The sequence below is a fragment of the Rhinopithecus roxellana genome, chromosome 6 (genome assembly GCF_007565055.1).
Source record: "Rhinopithecus roxellana isolate Shanxi Qingling chromosome 6, ASM756505v1, whole genome shotgun sequence".
NCBI lineage: Eukaryota > Metazoa > Chordata > Mammalia > Primates > Cercopithecidae > Rhinopithecus > Rhinopithecus roxellana.
In genome coordinates, this window is record NC_044554.1 from 127315960 (window position 1) to 127325286 (window position 9327).

The 9327-nt window shown below is 39.5% G+C and overlaps 1 pseudogene; it reads left to right on the top strand.

The window, feature by feature from the left end:
- Positions 1-5206: 5206 nt before the first annotated feature.
- Positions 5207-5663, top strand: LOC104668750 (annotated as a pseudogene).
- The last annotated feature ends 3664 nt before the right edge of the window (positions 5664-9327 follow it).

A 9327-nucleotide genomic window follows, 5' to 3' on the forward strand; every position in this document is an offset into this window, starting at 1 on the left:
GATTAAAGGTACATGCCAACACGCGCAGCTAATTTTTTGTATTTTAGTAGAGATGGATTTTCACCATGTTGTCCAGGATGGTCTCAATCTCCTGACCCTGTGATCCGCCTGCCTCAGCCTCTCAAAGTGCTGGGATTACAGACGTGAGCCACCATGCCCAGCAGAAGGAAAACTCTTAAACATGCTTACCAAATTAATTTTATTTGATACTTGTGGCAAATTTGTTACTTGATCAGGAAGGCATTACTAACCTTTAGCAGATGAAGAAACTAAGGCTTGAAGCGGGTGAAAGAAATGTGTCTTAAACTCCATTATCTGATAAGGCAGACTAAACATGATGTTTAGATTCCTATTCTAGAAGTCTTTCTACTCCACGACACCACTCCTATTATAGCTCTGTACTCTAATAGAACAGATGGAGGTACCAAATAAGTGTAAGTATTTATCCCTAAGTTATCTAGTAATTACTTGAGAACAAAGGACTATGACATACAAAGTAGTGCTTGGGAAGGGGCTGGTCTCATCCTAGCCCAGCAAATCACAACTAAGAATTAAAAAAGAATTGGACAAAGTCAATGTCACTTCAGTATGTCTACATGCCACACAATTGTCCTTTATAGCAATTTTAAATAATATTTATTTAGGTCTTTATTTATTTTTGCCTTATCTCCTCAAACAGAAAGCCACTTGAGGGCAAGGGCTACATTTTATACCTATTTACATCCAAAAATTTGAAATAGGTAGACCTCATGTATCTTGCACATCTCCTTTGTGTAGTTGTGTATATTTATAGGAAAGAACAGTATTTTACAAGAAAATAACTTCGATGAAAGCAAATTTAGGGTAGCATATTGGGACAGGGGGTAAAATCCTGATTGGCTATAAGAAGATAGGGGCAATGCATTGAAATAATTAGCAAAAAATGCTAAACCTGCCTCACAAGTGGAAGAATGCATTTTAATGTCCTAATGAAAATCTTGTTCACTCACTTATTTGGTATAAATGAGTTCTGTCTAGAAAAGAAGGAAAATAAAATAAAATATGATACCCCTGTCCTCTCCCCAAGATTCCTCACCACTTCCTCATTTCATAAATACCTGACCAGTGGAACTGTACAGTGCTCTGTGCTTAGAAGAGCCTAGTGTTTGGTTTAATGCTGAATTCTTAATTTTTGAACAAAGGACTCACATTTTCATTTGGTGCTGGGTCATGAAAACTACGTAGCCAGTTTCGCTTACCACCCTTCAAGCCTGTAGATGTCTTGCAATCAAGTTTCTTCCAAACCAACAGGAGTATGGGGAGTGTCTTGCTCTCTCTCTCAGCTCAGCTACAGGAAACACTTTTCTGAAGAGATTTTAAGAGAAAAGGACTGTGAAATCACACAGAGGTCAACAGTCTCCCTAGAAGTTGATGTCTGGAAAGTCCAGAAAGAATTATATGAGTACGACTACTGGAAACTGCAAATCCAGACTTCCTGTAGCATTTTAAAAAGCATACATGAGAGTACAGTAAAAGATTAGCACTTAAGCATTGTGGGAATCTTCTCATGATATTCTCATTGACCAGAATCTTATTAGAGTGATGTGTCTGGCTTTAGCTCTTTATCTTGAAAACTGAGATATCTTAAAAGAAAGGGACAGAAAATAAAAGAGTAGGAAATGGAATCCATTGAAAATGTTAAAGACCTTGGATTAAATTGTCAAGATAAGTCTAAAGTTCATAGCTTCCATCAAGTGTATAAAAAACTAACATTTGAGCAATTATTTTTCTAACATTGCAAAGGAGATTCTTCTTGAGTGGGATGGGCCTAATATTGTGGGAACTTTGAGTGCACTGTACGGCAAGAAGAAAGTCTGTCTTAAACACAGGAGAGGCAAAGCCATCAGAAAGAAAGCCCAATATGAGTTTATTAATAGAAAAGGTATGATGAACAGTATGCCATGATTGAGAAATAGATATAGGTCAAACTGCCCATTTAGAATGTACATTTAAAAATATTATTATTGGCCGGGCGCCGTGGCTCATGCCTGTAATCCCAGCACTTTGGGAGACCGAGGCGGGCGGATCACAAGGTCAGGAGATTGAGACCATCCTGGCTAACATGGTGAAACTCCGTCTCTACTAAAAATACAAAAAAAAAATTAGCTGGGCATGGTGGCGGGCACCTGTAGTCCCAGCTACTCAGCAGGCTGAGGCAGGAGAATGGCGTGAACCCGGGAGGCAGAGCTTGCAGTGAGCTGAGATGGCGCCACTGCACTCCAGCCTGGGTGAAACAGCGAGACTCTGTCTCAAAAAAAAAAAAAAAAAAAAAAAAATATATATATATATATATATATATAAAATAATTGGTTGTTGAGAAGAAAACCAATAGGATCAGTGAGGTTAATCAAGGGAGAAGAGAATGACTAACATTAGAAGAAGGAAGGCAAAGAGAAGCAAAGGGAATTAGTTACTAACATTCAATTGATTACCTGAAAATATACTGAAATCTCCTGAGATAGGAATGGAATGTTAACAAAACTGAAAATTCTGAAAACCTTTCTCTTTCTCCTATGTATGCCTCTCTGCTTCACAACCACCTTTCATTTTCCTGTGTACCTTTGTCCAAAGACTCCCTCCACATTCTATCATGAAAGTTAGTGGGTGAGGCTGGTGGTAGCAACAATTTGTGGTTTCATAGGCAAATCCAAGGTAACAAAGACACATCTTCTTTTGAGATACACCTCCAAGGACAACAGACAGACTTAATTTTTTTTTTTTTTTTGGTATCTACTTGGGTAAACTGAAGAGACTTAGATAACCATCTTAGAAATATATTTTTTTTTCTAGAAAATTTAAATGTTTTCATTTGGAATAGGGAGGGAGATGAGACAGGGAGTGAGGAAGGGCAAAAAGGAGGGAAATATGGAGGTAAGGAAAAAAGGAAAGAGAGAGACAGAGAAGGAATGGGTCAGAGGGGAAAGAGAGGGAGGAGGGGGAGAGAGGAAAAAAAAACAGAAAACAGAGAGATTCCATAATACATTAAAAAGCTAATTCTACAAGTCAATTTATAACTAGATAAGCATTTTTTTTTTTTTTTTTTGAGACGGAGTCTCGCTCTGTCGCCCAGGCTGGAGTGCAATGGCCGGATCTCAGCTCACTGCAAGCTCCGCCCCCCGGGTTTACACCATACTCCTGCCTCAGCCTCCCAAGTAGCTGGGACTACAGGCGCCCGCCACCTCGCCCGGCTAGTTTTTTTTTTTTTTTTTTTTTTTGTATTTTTTAGTAGAGACAGGGTTTCACCATATTAGCCAGGATGGTCTCGATCTCCTGACCTCGTGATCCGCCCGTCTCGGCCTCCCAAAGTGCTGGGATTACAGGCTTGAGCCACCACGCCTGGCCGAGCATTGTTTTTAAGAGGAAATGAACAGCCATTATCAATTTGTGTCTCTTTGATTTCCTTCTCTGAACTATATTAAGTCCCCTCCTCCATCACAAAAAAGCAGTAATTTAGCATGCCAATAAACGTACAGAATCAAAACATTCTTTTGAACATTATGCTTATTGATTATCTGGTGATAAATAAGATACAAAGGGAATGGCCTGTGACAGAAATAAGAGATGTGAAATGGATAATGATGAAATGAAAGCCTAACACTGAAAGAATGCTTAAAATGGAAAAGGTAAGATACAGAGTGAATCAAAAAATAAAAGACAGGAAATAGCATAATAATGTAATTATGAAAGGAAATAAAGAGGATTAATTGGGATGAGGCACTAGAGAATAAATAAGAGAATTATTCTTATGCTTGTATTATATGCTTAGCAAAGATAGCTTTCTTTGCTGGATGTATAAATATAAAACAGAAGTTTTAAAAGCAAAGGAAACCTCATGAATCTTGAAATCAGATCAATAATTTACTAAATTTGATTTGATACAACAACTGATAAGTCATGCCAATTCTTGGCTCTGTGTTCCAAGCTTAGTAGGAGTAAAAAAACTGCTGGTAATGCAGTTCTTAACTCTCAACAGGCAGTTTCCATCTATTTGACATCATTTGAATCCAAGCTAAAAGTAGAAACGGCACAAATAGTTGAAAGTCAAAGTACACAGCTTTATTCTCTGCTGCTGTAATATAGTTTGGAAATGTATCCATGAAGGCACTAAAGCCGAAATATAAGCTCATATTGAAAACACAGATTTTTAAAAATACAACCGTCAACTGTTTATCTATATGAAGTGGTTTTCACAGGCTTTTCCCCTGAAAAATGTCACTGTACTTGTTAAACAAGTGTTTAAAGAGATTTACTATGAATTATTCCATGAAATGTCCTATGTTTCAGACAGGTTCCTTTCTTTGGTGGGGGTTAGGGGGGTGCGGTATACAAACCTACCTTGACTGATTATATTAACCACAAACTACAACAACGAAACAAAACTTTTGATGTTTGCAGATTTGGGATGGTCGCTTAGCTCACAAGTATTTCTCTAATAGCCATGTGCAGGCAACCCCTCCCTTCTTTCTGGGAATTGTATTCCCTTCCTGCCAGATTTAGACACATGTCCCAGATGGGAACTGTCCTTTCCTCATGATTGCATTTCCCCAGCGATGAGGTAGGAACCTGACTCTACCTAGTTCGATGAGGTTAATCCTAGGACTCTCCAATAATCACATCTCCACACACCATCCCTGATATTCACTGACCTTCAGTGACTGTTTTAGATAAGAGTTTAAGAGACAAGTTAGCCAGTTAAATGTCCTTCCCAGGTTTTTAACCTTTTGTTAGAGGAAGATAATCTTCCTTCTCCGGTCTAAATACTATGACGTTGTGAACCTGGAGATGCTGGAGCTGCGTTTATACTATCGTGGAAATGTTATTCAGAGATAATGAAGCAAATGTGAAAGAGAAAGAATGCTCAAAAAGTTACATGTGGGATTACCATATGGTCCAGCAATTCTACTCTTAGGCATATACCCAAAACAATGCAAAGCAGGGACTCAGATACTTGTACACCAAGGTTCATAGCAGCATTATTCACAATAACCAAAAGGTAGAAACAATCCAAATGTCCTTCAACAGATGAATGTATAAAGAAAATGTGGGTCAACCAGGTCCCCTCCCCACAGCAACATGGCCGCTTCTCTTCCTCAGCATGGTAACTGGCTTCCCCTCAGGACCTGTTGCCACAGGCGGACCTCCTGCGCACTGGCAACCTGAGACCACCATGCAGTTTATGCTGCTTTTTATTAAAAGTTGTCAGGGAAAGCCTCAACTGCAAAAATGGCATATCCAGCTATTGGACAAAGAGAAGGAAAATATTACAAGAGAACTTGTTCACTTTAGCACAGAAACCTAAAATGTGAAGATATCTGAAGATTGTTTACAAAAGATACGCCGTTTGTATATTTGCTGTGCTACTGCAAATCAGGGCAATGAACTAACTACCCTAGAAACAATTCATCATTACATGGAATTATTTGACAAGTATTTTGGCAGTGTATGTGAACTTGATATCATCTTTAATTTTGAAGAGGTTTATTTTATTTTGGATGAGTTCTTTTGGGAGGGGAAGCTAGGAAACCTCCAAGAAAAATGTCCTTAAGGCAACTGCACAGGCTCATCTACCGCAGGAGGAAGCTTAAACCCCACACAGAGTTCTTAAAGAAACTGGACTGACATAACTCTCCTCCTTGTTGATGACTTCCTGTGGCATTTCACACACTGTAGATGGCCCCTGGCTTCATGTCCATGTTAGCTAATGGTGTAAGATGATGTCTTGTCAGCATTACTGTTTTTCTAAGCTACTTCATTCAAGCCAATACGATTTTTTTTTTTTTGAGACGGAGTCTCGCTCTGCCGCCCAGGCTGGAGTGCTGTGGCCGGATCTCAGCTCACTGCAAGCTCCACCTCCCAGGTTCACGCCATTCTCCTGCCTCAGCCTCCTGAGTAGCTGGGACTACAGGTGCCTGCCACCACGCACAGCTAATTTTTTGTATTTTTAGTAGAGACGGGGTTTCACTATGTTAGCCAGGATGGTCTTGATCTCCTGACCTCGTGATCTGCCCACCTTGGCCTCCCAAAGTGCTGGGATTACAGGCTTGAGCCACTGCGCCCAGCCATATACAATTTTTTAAGAAGGAACTTTGGTTAATCAAGTGATAAGTTAAAGGACTTAAATATGAATGGGGCAGAAAAAGATGACTTTTCTGGATATTTTAAAGTTTATAGGTCAGTTTCCCTTAATCTGATTATATACACATATGAAAATGACATATCTGTATACATGTAAAATGAAACAATTGGGCAATATACATTTATTAATTACTATATTTGACAAGGAAATTCTTTTTTTTTTTTGTTATGACTATGACTATGCCATGTGAGCACTGTCTCATTGCATCGCCAATTACATGTAATAAACATTGAATGTACATACACACACACACACAAAATGTGGAACATACCTACAATGGAACAGCATTCATCCATAAAAAGTAAAACTTTGATACATACTGTTGCAGGAATCAGGAGGGCCAGAGAGACCACTGGATGAAATAGGAAGATTTGTTGAGTGCACGCAGAGCCAGTGGATTAACATCCGAAGACTGGGACCAGAACAAAGACAGCACTTGACTTTTATACACATTTCTAAAAGGAGGTGGGCTAGCTTGAAACAAGCTTACAGTGGCACAAAAGCAAGGATACAGAACCAGAACAAAAGCAGTTAATCATACTATGAAAGGTTCATAACTCAGGCTTACATACAACTCTTGCTATGTGGCCCAGATGGCTTTTATCCAGGCTTGCTCTTGTGCCTTGCATGGGCTTAGCTCATAACCTTCACTATGGTGCCTAGGTGGCTACAATCCAGGCCTGCTCAGGCATCTCATGATCTTCACTGTGCTGCTTAGATGAAAAACAGAATCATAAGAGAAAGGAAAATTTGTTTCTCTTCTCCCTATGTTGAAGGAGTGCTGAGAGAGTCTCCAGAGCACTTTCCTTTGAGCCCTAGCTTCTTAGATAGTGTTATTAAGACTTTTCCTTGGTCTGGGATGTGCCTGTTACTGCCTTTTGGAGTGAGTCAGCCTAACAAAGGAGAACTTATTTTTCTCATTTTAATTTTATTCTTTCTCTAATTTCTGCCTCAATACTACAACATAAATGAAGCTTGAAAACACTATGCTAGGTAGAATAAGCCAGACACAAAAGAACAAGTATTTTATGATTTCATTTATACGATGTACCTCAAATACACAATTTATAGAGACAGAACGTAGAATAGTGGTTACCAGGGGCTGGAAGTAGGGAGGAATAGGGAATTATTGTTAACGAGTACAGGGTTTCTGTTTATGATGATAAAAAAGGTCTGGAAATGCTTAGTTGTGAAGGTTGCATAATATTGTGAACATAATACCACTGAATTGTATACTTAAAAATGGTTAAAATGGGCTGGGCGCGGTGGCTCAAGCCTATAATCCCAGCACTTTGGGAGGCCGAGACGGGCGGATCACGAGGTCAGGAGATCGAGACCATCCTGGCTAACACGGTGAAACCCCGTCTCTACTAAAAAATACAAAAAACTAGCCGGGCGAGGTGGCGGGTGCCTGTAGTCCCAGCTACTCAGGAGGCTGAGGCAGGAGAATGGGGTAAACCCAGGAGGCGGAGCTTGCAGTGAGCTGAGATCCGGCCACTGCTCTCCAGCCTGGGCGGCAGAGCGAGACTCCGTCTCAAAAAAAAAAAAAAAAAAAGTTAAAATGGTACATTTTCTTATGTAAATTTTAACACACTCTCACCACACACACACACACACACACACACACAGAGAGAGAGAGAGAGAGAGAGAGAGAGAGAGAGAGAGAGAGAGAGAGAGGAAGAGAGAGAGAATGAATCAATGAAAGGTTGAAAAACAAAAATCTGACAGAGTCTAATCCCGGTTCAGTTGTCTTCAGCTCAGTTCCTCCCCTGCCTTTTCTGTGGTTCAGAATTTGCCAGATGTTTTCTACTTAGGCTAATTTATATTAGATTTCTATCACTTGACATCTACAATTCTAAGGCTGCCCTAAAGAAAATCTTTACCTGGCCGAATGTGGTGGCTCACACCTGTAATCCCAGCATTTTGGGAGACTGAGGTGGGTGGATCACCTGAGGTCAGGAGTTCAAGACCAGTCTGGCCAACATGGTGAAACCTCATCTTTAAAAATATATAAAAATTAGCTGGGCATGATGGCAGGTGCCTATAATCCCAGCTACTCAGGAGGCTGAGATGGGAGAATCACGTGAACCCGGGAGGAAGAGGTTGCAGTGAGTCGAGATAGTGCCATTGCACTCCAGCCTGGGTGACAGAGCGAGACTCTGTCTCGAAAAAAAAAAAAAAAAAAAAAAAAAGAAATAAAATCTTCACCTAAATTATATAGACCCAAGCCCAAAGACAAACCTGTGTGTGCGTGTGTGTGTCCGTGTGTGTTTCAGACTGAGGGTTTTCTCTTTTCAGAACTCATTTCTGTACTTGCAGATTAATTTGAAGGCAGAGATAATGCCACTTTCATTAGTATATTGCCCTAAGCCCTCATGATCCACACAAAGTGAGTCCTCAGTACAGTATTAGGGCTAATTGGTCATAAATTCCTAACCCCACATACTTACATGAGTTTCTAGATAAATTTATTTTAACAATGAGGTTCTATATCTCCCAGCATTTGCCTTGATTTTGGTAAAAATACTTACTTAAAATAGTGTTCCATATTTTTGGCCTCAAATCTTCCAAGGCCCATCTTTGGTCTTTTTACTATTCTCAGAATTATTAATATGAGATTCAACCTAATTTAAACCCACTAAATCACTGAATAAAACACCAACATTTTCTTCATCCATCACTCCCATCTATTGTGCCACATCCTTCAAAGGGTTCTAAATATTAGCAGAAGCTGGAATCACTCATAATTTTAGTTGTATTGTTATGTCCTTAAAATTAGCACTTTCATCTCTCATGTAAGAGTGTACAATTTAAGGTACTTAATATAGGTGAGGACTTGACAGGAAAAAAACGTTACTCAAAAACATATTACTTTTTCTGCCCTGAGATGAAGACCATCAGTTTTCAAACCTGCCAACCTTTCAAGTTGTTCAACATGTAAAAACTAAGTAAAGGCTTTAAAATTATATCTAATAGATGCCCTGGAATTCTATTTTTTAACAATCTTGTAGCGTTTATTTGGTTGATGCACATGTTTGCATAGCTTCTCCAGTTTCACAAATTAACCAAGATGGTTTATTAGGGACTCTGCTGCAAGTGGTACTGCTTTGGAAACAGATTAGATTTCAGTGTTTATAGAGTGCTCACTCTGA